At 36.7% G+C, this 11,434-nt stretch overlaps 1 pseudogene; it reads left to right on the forward strand.

Moving 5' to 3' along the window:
* The first annotated feature begins 212 nt into the window (after positions 1-212).
* Positions 213-6,309, forward strand: LOC127154147 (desmoglein-2-like; annotated as a pseudogene).
* The last annotated feature ends 5,125 nt before the right edge of the window (positions 6,310-11,434 follow it).

Genomic DNA, 11,434 nt, shown 5'->3' on the forward strand with positions numbered 1-11,434 from the left:
GAAGTACCGGCTGTAGAACCCGGACTCCCTGTGATGAGGAGGGACCACCTCGATGGCCTCCTTCCTCAGAAAGGTCTCTACTTCTACAATATGCAGGACCCATGCAGACACATTTGGCTGTAGCTTCCACGCTGCTAAATAGTCTACTACGGAGACCAGCTACTCGAGGCTGGCCTCTGGTGTTGACTGAACTACTAGCTCGGAGACCTGTAATGGCGGACCGGCAGGAGACTGCCGAGCTAACTGTTCTAGAGACCCCCCGAGGTTCCGCTACGTCCTCGGGCGGAGAAATCCGGGACATGTGCTCGCTGGAGGCCGCTGTGCCCTGTAACACTGGCAGGGGCAGCAGACTGACCTCCCGAGGGCACAGAGGAGAGACGGACACGGTGTGATGCGGTGCAACTCGCTCTTCCCCAGTAGGGGCGTCATCTGCCCGTGACATATCGCCCTTCGATTGGCCAGATTACACATGCATTTAGAGCATGGTTCCGCCAAAGGTGTTTCCATAGCGTTTTCGGACGCAGCTCGAGTTCCTGAAGGGGAACTTAGATTTGTGTTTGTTAAACTTAACGCATGGGTAAGTAACCCAGCTGCCTTAAAATTTTAAGTTGAATCAACTCAAATATCTAAGCTGTCACTTAGTATAATTTAAAATTTCAAGTTGAATGAACTTTTTTTGAGTTGACTGAACCTAAAATTTGAAGGCAGCCAGGTTACAAATTATACCTGATCTCATAAGAAAACGTACCTGTGGGAATGTTTTCACAAGACGTGAAATATGTACCAATAGGTAGCCTACATATCACTGCAGTTTCCAACAGAAATGTCCACTGGAGATGGTAAAACAGCATTTTGTAATCGTTTTCATACACAGTTATGATTACAGCTCCATATATTTCACTTTCCGGATGTAACAAGCTTGCTCATTTTAAAACATCACAGTGCATTAGAGTTGTAGCGCCACTCAAAAGACATTTTCAAATCCAACATCACATAAAACATAGCTGTTCAACTGTTCCAGTGGGGAAAAAACGAACACTCTTTTAGCGCCAAAATAAATAAATAATATTTATAATAAATAAATATGTCACAAAACCTACATGACGGTATATCAGGTACATTTTTGTAATGAGATCTTTTTTTTTTGTCTTGTAGCTTATTGCCACTGCATGGTATACTAACAACACCATAGCTGAAGATAATGTTAAAATAAATATTATGTTAAAATAAAAGTGTTTATGAGGGGAGCCCAGTTGGTGAGCAGTTCTCAAAAATTGTTTGATATGCTGAAATTAGGAATGACTAATCAACTAATCAATTTAACTTAAAGATCTTGCGTGATAGATTTGTTTTTGTAATCTCTCTCTCATTTCTAGGTACCTCTGTAACACAAGTTGTGGCCAAAGATGCAGATGAGCCCAACACTCTTCACACTAGGATAGCATACACCTTGATCAAGCAAGAGCCAAACAATGGCATGCTTTTCTTTGCTGTTGATAAAGGCAATGGAACAATCTCTGTGAAGAACCCAACCCTTGACAGAGAGGTATTTGTTACCAGTTATACTGATCTTTTTACATGTGTTTGTGTGTCAGTAGCTTTAAAAGTTACCACCAAATAGTCTGGATGTTCACGTTTCCATTCTCTTGTGTTCTCAGGTACACAGATCTTTTGTTCTTACTGTGCAAGCTGCTGACATGTACGGAAGTCCTGAGGGAAATTCTGCAATGGCTACCGTATTTATAGACATCACGGATGTCAATGACAATATTCCTACATTGGAGAAGGATGAGGTGACTATATGTATTAGTTAATCTAAATTAAAGGGATAATTCACCCAAAAATGTAAAAATTCAAGATGTAGGTGACTTTGTTTCTTCAGTAGAACACAACCAAAAATTTTAACTCAAACCGTTGCAGTCTGTCAGTCATATAATGACGGTCAATGGGACCCATGGCTTTGAGAGTTAAAAAACATACAGAGACAAAACCAAATTAAACCCCGAGTCTCGTGACAATACACTGAGGTCTTACACAAAACAAACAGGCTTTACAAGAAACTGAACAATATTTGTATCATTTTTTTTACCTCTGATCCACTGCACTGTCCAACTGTCCTGAACGCGTTCACAACAGCTGTTGCGTGACCTCATTTAGTTGTAAAAAAAACCATAGGCACAGCTGATGATTTCAATAGTACTGTTCCCCCTCTGGGTCTCTAAAATCATCAGGGGAAAAATGATCGCTGCAGACCCTCCACACTATTAGTAACTTCATGGGTGTGTTGATATCCAGCCAAAGAGCAAGCAACCATAACTTCAGTCGGGAGTCGGTGAAAAGTCAACACTCCCAGATGAGTTTGCGCAAGCTAACGTAATCTTTTAGTTTTTAATCGGTTGCAACAATCAGGACAAGCACAAGTTATTACCATTTTGAGTAGCTGTTGTACCCACAATCTCTATGCACTGTGTAAACAAGAAGTGACGTATACGCACGACAGATCACTTTGCGCATGTGTCTGCTATGCCGGAGCACATTGACGCGTCATGCGCCGGCTGTTGTGGTGGACATTGTGGTGGATCAGAGGTAAAAAAATCATATAAATACTGTTCAGTTTCTTGTTAAGACTGAATGTTTTGTGTCTTAACACCTCAATGTATCATCACAAGCCAGAGGGTGCAATTTGGTTTTGTCTGTGTTTGTTTTGGGGTTTTTTTTTTTTGTTGTTGTTGTTTTTTGACTCTCAAAGCTGTGGGTCCCATTGACTGGAAACATCAAATCAAATATATCAAAAAAAAAAAAAAAAAATATATATATATATATATATATATATATATATATATATATGAACTGCATTTAACATAATATTAATGAAAAAAAGTGTATTTAAAGGGGTCATCGGATGCTAAGTTCAGTTATTCCCTTGGAACAGATGAACGTACATATGGTTTTTATGCGACGTTGGTTTTGTACGCGTAACCGCAGTTCTGACTTGAAATGTCTGTTGAGTGGCACTATAACTCTAATGCTCTGTGATGTTTTAAAAAAGAATGTACCATCTGCACTACACCTAAACCTACCTGATAGTATGAACAAAAGCAAATGTGATGTAAAAACACAATCGCAAGCATGCCATTATAACTTGCTTTTTAGTCTATCATTTTTCAGCTCTTTCATCACGAGTCCCGATACCCAAGGATTCAGCATCCTAAGTCCAATTCATGCCGGCTGAGCTACCGAGAAAGCTTGTTATGTCCAGGAAGCAAAACATATAGAGCTGTAATCGTAAATATGTATGAAAACGATTATAAGTGCTCGCTGTTTTACTGCCTCTAGTGTTAATTTCTGTTGGAAACTGCAGTGATTGGTATTTCGTGGCTTGCACATTCCCACAGGTACATTTTCGTCATGTGATCTTGTAGGCTAAAGAATCTGTAATGTACTTGATTAAAATAATATGCAGTAACAGTGTCTGAAAAAAAAAAACATTACATTCAATTCGCACTAGTATATTCTTTTAAAATATGTTTGTTTGTTTGTTTGTTTTTTTTTTAAGTATGCTTAAAAGTATGTGTACTTTTTTTTCTCAAGGATATTTCTCTCAGTTATCTACTGTAGTATAACAAAAAATTAAATAATACATGGTGAAAGAAAAAAAGAGTGGACATTTTTTCTGGTTTCATAGTTTTCAGCAAGTATCGATGAGAATGAGGCACCTGTTGAGGTTTTGAGGATCCAGGCGCTGGATAACGATGAAGAAAGGACAGACAATTGGTTGGCCGAGTTTGAAATAGTCTCGGGGAACGAGGATGGACGTTTCTCTATTGAAACTGATCCGAAGACAAACATGGGTGTTTTGTACCTCAACAAGGTCAGTGCTTATTTTGTACACAGTTCTGAGAAGTTCATGTGATGAAGCAAAGAGATCAGGGCTGAAATGCAATAAGTGTGTGTTGTTTACATATTTGTTATGAGGTTTTTTTGAGTAACCAGTCGCACCTTGTTCTCTCTCTAGCCTGTTGACTTTGAGTCAACATCTAATATGAACCTGAACCTAGTTGTTTCAAACAAAGCTCTTCCAGGAGCACCTCTAGGGAGTGGAGCAGGAGCAGGAGCAGCAGGTGCAGGTGGTGGAGCTGGAGCTTCTGGTGCAGGTGATGGAGTTGTGTTTTTTGGAGGAAGCTCCAGTGTGTCCAAACAAAAGACATATTCAGTGAAGATCAGTGTCAGAAACAAACCAGAAGGCCCAAAGTTTAAACCAAAGGTCAAGCCTATATCTGTATCTGAAAAAAACTTCAATTCTTTTCCAAGAGTAATTGACACCTACACTGCTATAGAAGAAGACAGGCAAAACAGCTGAAAAAGTGAAGTAAGTGTTCCCCAAGCATTTCTTAATAAAAAAGACAAGTTTTAACAAAATTATCTGGTAGAATATGCAGTCAAGCCATGCATATCAAACATGTTTAATAAGCATTAATACACCTTAGCATTAACAGTTTTACAATATTTGATTAACAACTATATTTGAGGTTTGCAACTATTCTTAACCCTTCAAATTGCTAAACCAAATGTAGAATTTATAATTGCAATAATGTAATGGTCCATGTTTGTTTAGATATACAAAGGGATATGACCCTGACAACTGGATTTCTATTGACATGGAAACAGCTGAGATAAAACTGAACAAGGTACCAGATCGTGACTCTCCATTTGTGGTAAATGGGACCTACTATGCCAAGATCCTCTGCATTTCAGATGGTTAGTATGCACACTGTTTAATTTCTTCAACTTCATGATGATGTGCATCCTGGGATGCTTATTAAACAGTAGCAAAGGAGTCTACAAATCATCTAAGAAGGTTAACTGTAACATGTTTTGTGTTTGTTATAATTTTAGAACTACCCCCTCAGACATCTACAGGGACTATAGCTTTGCAGGTGGAGGACCTGAATGATAACTGCCCCAGACTGCTTAATAATGTGCAGACTGTCTGCAGTGATACCAGAGTAGTCAATGTGACAGCAGAAGATGAAGATTCAGATCCCAACGGAGCTCCACTAGAGTTCAGTTTGATACCAGAGAAGACAAAGGGCAAATGGAACCTGCAGAGAATAAATGGTAAAACCAGACAGATAATAGATATAGATAATTTATTTACAAGGATCTGAATGATGAAAAAGCTTCTTGATCTAAGCATAAAAGCATTTGTGCCACACATACAGCAGATAATCATCATACTTGTTCACTTTGAGTTAAGAATGACGTAATAGTCAGTTTCTCTTAACCGTTTCTTACCTCTTCAGATATAAGTGCCTCGCTGTTTGCTGAAGATGACATATGGTCTGGTTTTTATGAAGTCACCATGGAAATCAGAGACAAGCAAGGACTGGCCTGCCCTGAAAAGCAAGTCCTCCGTTTAGAGGTTTGCACTTGCTCTGAAGGAGCATTTTGTGCTTCAAAAGTGGCTGCACTACGAACTACATCAGCCAGTTTTGGAAAAGCAGGAATTGTTTTACTGGTTCCAGGATTCCTCTGCCTAATCTGTGAGCATGAGTTTGCTTTGCTGTGGTTTACCACTGTAAATTTATTATTGGTGGTACACTCTTAAAAATAAAGGTGCTTCATGATGGCATAGAAGAACCTTTTTTTTTGTCTAAATGGTTCTATAAAGAACCGTGAACATCTAAAGAACCTTTCTGTTTCACAAAAGTTTCTTTGTGGTGAATGAAGGTTCTTCAGATTATGAAAAGGTAAGAAAGGGATGGTTCTTTAAAGAACCTTTGACTGAATGGTTCTTTGTGGGCCAAAAATGGTTCTTCTAAGGCATCGCTGTGAAGAACCTTTTAAAGGTTGAACAAGTGAATGTGTAAAACACCTTTATTTTTAAGAGTGTAAGATTGTAAAATAGACATACGTTTTAAGTGTGTTTGTTTGTCTGTCTTTATTTTTAGTACTGCTCGTGGCCACAACAAAATATGAAAGTGGATTACATTTTATTGATATTTTGAAACCAAGGAACACCTTATCTCCTATTACACAGAGGGAAAAGGAGTAGATGGGGTAAAAAGAAAAAAAAAAATCCCTTCTAGATCTTGCACAGCTAATAATTATATTCTGAGGGAACAAGTGAAAGTGTAAAACACTTCTGCCGTGTGATAACGGATTCTGTTTGTTTTGCAGGATGTTCCTCTGACGGCCATCCCATCAAATCCTATAAGGAAGGGGGTGATGAAATAAAAACATCCAAAGAACCTATAAGTAAGGTGAAAGCTACCTCTAATATCCCAGTGGGTAAAATTCAGGTCTCCGGGTCAAATCAGGCTGTATACAACAGTAACAGTTCTAAAATGACAAGAATGGTGCAGAAGAGTGCATTTGGAGGCTTTTACTATGACATGGACATGGAAAACCAAGTCAGGCGGCAAGAAGGACATATTTTTCTTGATACATTCCTAAGAAAATACATCGCACAAGTATGTGAGCTTTTAAAATTTGTTTTGAGGTGTTTTTAAATGAATAGTTCAGCCAAAAATTGAAATTGGCAAAAAAATCTACTCACCCTCAAGCCATCCAAGATGTAGATAAGTTTGGAGAAATTTAGCATTACATCACTTTCTCACTAATAGATCCTCTGCAGTGAATGGGTGCTGTATTCAAAATCTGTTCAGATGAAGAAACAAATTAATCTACATCTTGGATAACTTAAGATTGAATGCAGTTTCAGTAAAGTTTTTCCCAAAATTCACCCAAAAATTCCAAATGATTTTCTTTTTCCTGTGGAACACAAAAGAAGATATAATGTTTTCGTCCATATCCAGAAAGCACACATACATCTGCAAGATGTCTGTTAAAGATCACTTTATCTGGAAAGCATCTTAAAGACATATAATATACATCTATTTGACATCTGATAGGAAATGTCCTATAGACCTATTCCAGATGAGCAAACACTCTAAAAAATATGTCTTCCAGATGTAAATGCAGACGTCAGATAGACGTCTCTGTGATGTATGTGTGCTATCGGTATATTGTGAAAGGGTTCCAAAACAACAGTGGATCCCAAATAACTTTTCGTTTCACGTTTCACAGAAAAAAGAAATCCGAACAGTTTTGGAGCAACATGTACCCTGATAGCACATGTACATCACGGAGATGTCTATTTGTTGTCTGCATTTACATCTGCAAGACGTATTTTGTTCATCTGCAATACGTCTATAGGACGTTTCCTATCAAATGTCTTTAAGATATTTATGATTTAGAATGTATGTAAAATTGACATCTTACAGATGTCTGTCAGATGTTAGTACACAGCAGATGCTTTTCAGATCAAGTGATCTTTAACTGACATCTTGCAGATGTACGTGTGCTATCTGGGTAGGTGACCAAATGATGACAGAATTCTCATTTTTGGGTGGACTACCCCTTTAACACTGAATTGAAATTACATTACATTTCTCCACATTCTTTTGCAGAAAACAATGTATATCTTGGAGAAAAGTTCTCCAAAGCAAAGACCGACGCACTATGATTATGAGGGTGAAGGATCTGTTACCAGTTCCATTAGCAGCAGCTTCACTGAGTCTAATGATGATCTGGAGTTCTTGGACACCCTGGAATCAAAGTTCAGTACTTTGGCTAAGGTGTGTGGATTCGAACAGACACAATCTGTCTCTCAGACTGACCCAAAAGTTACTGTTAACTGTAAACAGTAGGGAGGTGTCAATGTTATGTTCTGTTAAATTCATATCACAGATACTACTACATTAATCTTTTTTTTCCAGTATTTTAAAATGTGGTTTCTCTTGGGATTTTTGTCACATATTTTTGGTGAATCTATCTAAAATCTAAATCTAAATCGAAGTTATACTAAGGTGTTTGTAAGATGGTCATTCTGTGTTTTTAAACAATGTTGTCTTTTGGTAAAAATGTATCTTTTTTTTCCCCCCAGTAGTTTCAAACACTAAAAATGCATGTGGTGTTTTACTCTTTAAGTCATTTCATTAACAAATTTATAATGACAAAAAAAAAAAAAAAACATGACATTTTATGTAACCCAGATCAGTTTTTTTCCCCATTCATGCTTAATAAAGCAACATTCCATTTATCATTTATTTGGCTAGAGTGATTTTTTTAATACACACACCATCCAGTGGTATGAAACTGTTTTGATGTTTTTGCCACACTGGTCAGGTTTTTCCTTTCTGTGTATGTTTTGCTTGGGGCGGACTGTGTTTCTGTGAGAGGTGTAGCACATGAACTTGTAGCACAGGTGAATTCTTAAAGTTCTTTAAAGTGTTGCCAGTCTGTTTAAAGGAACTGGAAAGTATTTAAACACGTAAGCTATAAATGTTAAATGTTTTTGCATTTGCATTTTGCAAAATATTAAACCTTTTGTTTTCCTGAAAGGAAAGGCTGTTTGGCCTTTTCAGGCCAAACATTTAACAAAAAGGGTTTTGTCCAATTTCAAGTGATAAAACAATTCTCAGTACTGACATATTCTGACATGTTTACAAACATTTGTGAACATTTTCACATAATGTGAGACTACTAGACAAAACAAAAACAATAAATATGTTTCTTTTTTTAAAAGCTTTTGAATGTTAGCTTATACAGTGTTGAATGGATAGATTTGATCTGATCAGTTCCAGTTTGATCTGATAATTTTGATAACATTGATATATCATTTCATGTTATTAAGCAAGCCACTACACTGTGATAGTAAAATGTGTATCAAAATAGCCATTAATTGCTGTGGCCTTTTGTTATCTTAACCACATGGCAGGCAGAGGCATCTGCTTGTTATTATGAAAACGCCTGTGGGCAGCATAGTCTCAAGTTTAAACCTGCACTCTGTGCTACAGCAGCAGGTTCTTACAGTATGTGTTCTAGTTCAGTGTACAGTAAAAAGGAAAATTTTACATGAAAATGCATGTTTGGTTATAAGAAAAATTTTGATTCATGCTTTGTGTAAATGGACATTACCTGTTGTTTTTAGGCAAGAAGGTGAATTTTAACTGATTTTTCAATTCTGTTCATTCCTATGTACATGTCTAGAGTGCTGTGATGGCAGGTCATAAATATTTCCCAAAAGCATTTACAAGTATAGAGAGAAAGTATGTAAAAGGCCACATAAAACTGCTTTCACATGGTGTAAACCAGTGCTGTGGTAATCTATTATTGTTAGAATTTACACACTAGAAAAACAGCATTTGGATCTATTTTCAATAACCATCAACAGTTGTCAACCATAAACAGTTGACACTGTAGATAAAATCGGCGTGACTAGGAATGAAAAGTTTACTAAAATGTAAGACAAACACATTTTATCTGATCTTTGCATGAATTGTGTAAGATTTAACATACAGTATACACTCAGGTAAACAGGTACAAAACTCTCACTAGGGCAGCACCCTATCAAAAGGTAATAATAAGTACACTTTAGTTATTATCTACTTTTAAATTACTATTAAGGTAGTAATTTGTACCATTTAGGGGTAAATAAGGTTTGAAGATGTACCTTTTAGCTTTTGTACCTCCCCGGTGACAGCTTTGTACCTTTTTCTCTGGAAGTGTGTATTATTTTAATGAAGACAAGACAACTTTATTAAAAATAATACATTTTCATAAAGGTGGCTAATAGTAATACAGTATGGTAAATGAAGCAATGTCAGTGCATTGGAAATTGTCTAACATTCTGAAAAAAATCTCATTTTTTGGCATCGGGAGCCAACAGCAGATCTAATCGAAGAAAACGAGAATGGATTCTTCCACCAACAAGACTTTATGAAAATGTTGACTTCACAAAAGAGGAGTTTGTGGCTAAAGTAAGCATTCTACTTTTTGTTTTTTGTTTTTCCTCCTGTACATACCCCAAAGACATAATTTGCATATGCATGCAGTGGGTAGTCCTAATGTCAATCTTTTCTTGTTTGTGCTATCACCTGAACAACTTGAGATCTGGATCTACTGGTTCTTAAAGCTTCACATTTTCACCTGTTTCATAAGCTGCCCTACATACATACTGCTCAGCATATCCTCTTGAGACCCAGCAAAACGTTGGAGATATTTGCACCTCAGTATTGTAGTACATTATAAAACAGTATGCAATAATTACATATTGAGTGTAAATTATCATTTTTATTAAAAATTATTAAATGCATGCTGCCTTAGGACAATAAAGCCCTTTCTACACCTACTCCCGACTCTTACAGAACACCCGTTAGACACTTTATCTTACACTTTTCAGTTATTTCCTTCATTTTACTGAAAATAAATGCCTTTCTGATCTGATATGTGATGTGAAAAGGAAGAAGAAAGAGTTTGGCAAAAGGCGGATTTGAACTCGGGTCAGTCATGTTAAATTTTTTGTTGTTGTTGTTACTGACATAAATATGTCCTCTAGTAAGACAGAATTTATGATAAAGCAATTAGGGCTATTTACTTTGCATGATGCAACAGGAAAATTGTGTGTTTACCAATATGAAGCTGCTTGTTTTTGAAAGCTTCCTTTCCAAATGATACAACGTCACTTGAAGTTTTGGAAACACAGTCAGTATAATCACACCGAAAGCATGCAAATGACAATATTTAACATATACAGTGGCGTGTGAAAGTTTGGGAACCCCTTGCAGAATCTGTGAAAATGTGAATAATTTTAACAAAATAAGAGAGATCATACAAAATGCATGTTATTTTTTATTTAGCACTGTCCTGGGGAAGATATTTTACATAAAAGATGTTTACATATAGTCCACAAGACAAAAAAAAAAAAAAATAGATGAAGCCGGGGGTGAAAACTTTTGAACAGGATGAAGATGTCCAGATATTTCTTATTTCATTGAAATAGCATTTTTATTCCATTTAGTACTGCCCTTCGGAAGCAACAGAACATACTTGCATGTTTCCTGAAAGACAAATTAAGTACAATTTACCTTGATTTTCAAATTCAAAAAGTTTTCACCCCCGGCTCTTAATGCATTGTTTCCTTCTGGAGCATCAGTGAATGTTTGAACCTTCTTTAATAGTTGTGCTTGAGTCCCTCAGTTGTCCTCAGTGTGAAAAGATGGATCTCAAAATCATACAGTCACTGCTTCAAATATGCAAAAGGCCACCTATATGTTTATATGCACCTATATGTGCAATTTGAATCCCCATTGAAGTCCACTATTTGGAGAAAAATCATAGAATGTTTTCCCCAAAAACTTTAATTTCTTTTCAACTCAAGAAAGAAAGATATGAACATTTTGGATGACATAGAAGTGAGTGAATTATCAGCAAATTTTATTCTGGAAGTGAACTAATCATTTATGTAGTTTGGAATAATCTATTACTATTTAAAAAGGTTTTTCATTTTCTTCATGTGCCATCGACTCGGAGGCACTTCTCAGAGGTACAGTGCCTTGCGAAAGTATTCATACCCCTTCGTTTTGATATG

The sequence above is a fragment of the Labeo rohita genome, chromosome 22 (assembly GCF_022985175.1).
Source record: "Labeo rohita strain BAU-BD-2019 chromosome 22, IGBB_LRoh.1.0, whole genome shotgun sequence".
In the NCBI taxonomy this organism is placed as follows: Eukaryota; Metazoa; Chordata; class Actinopteri; order Cypriniformes; family Cyprinidae; genus Labeo; species Labeo rohita.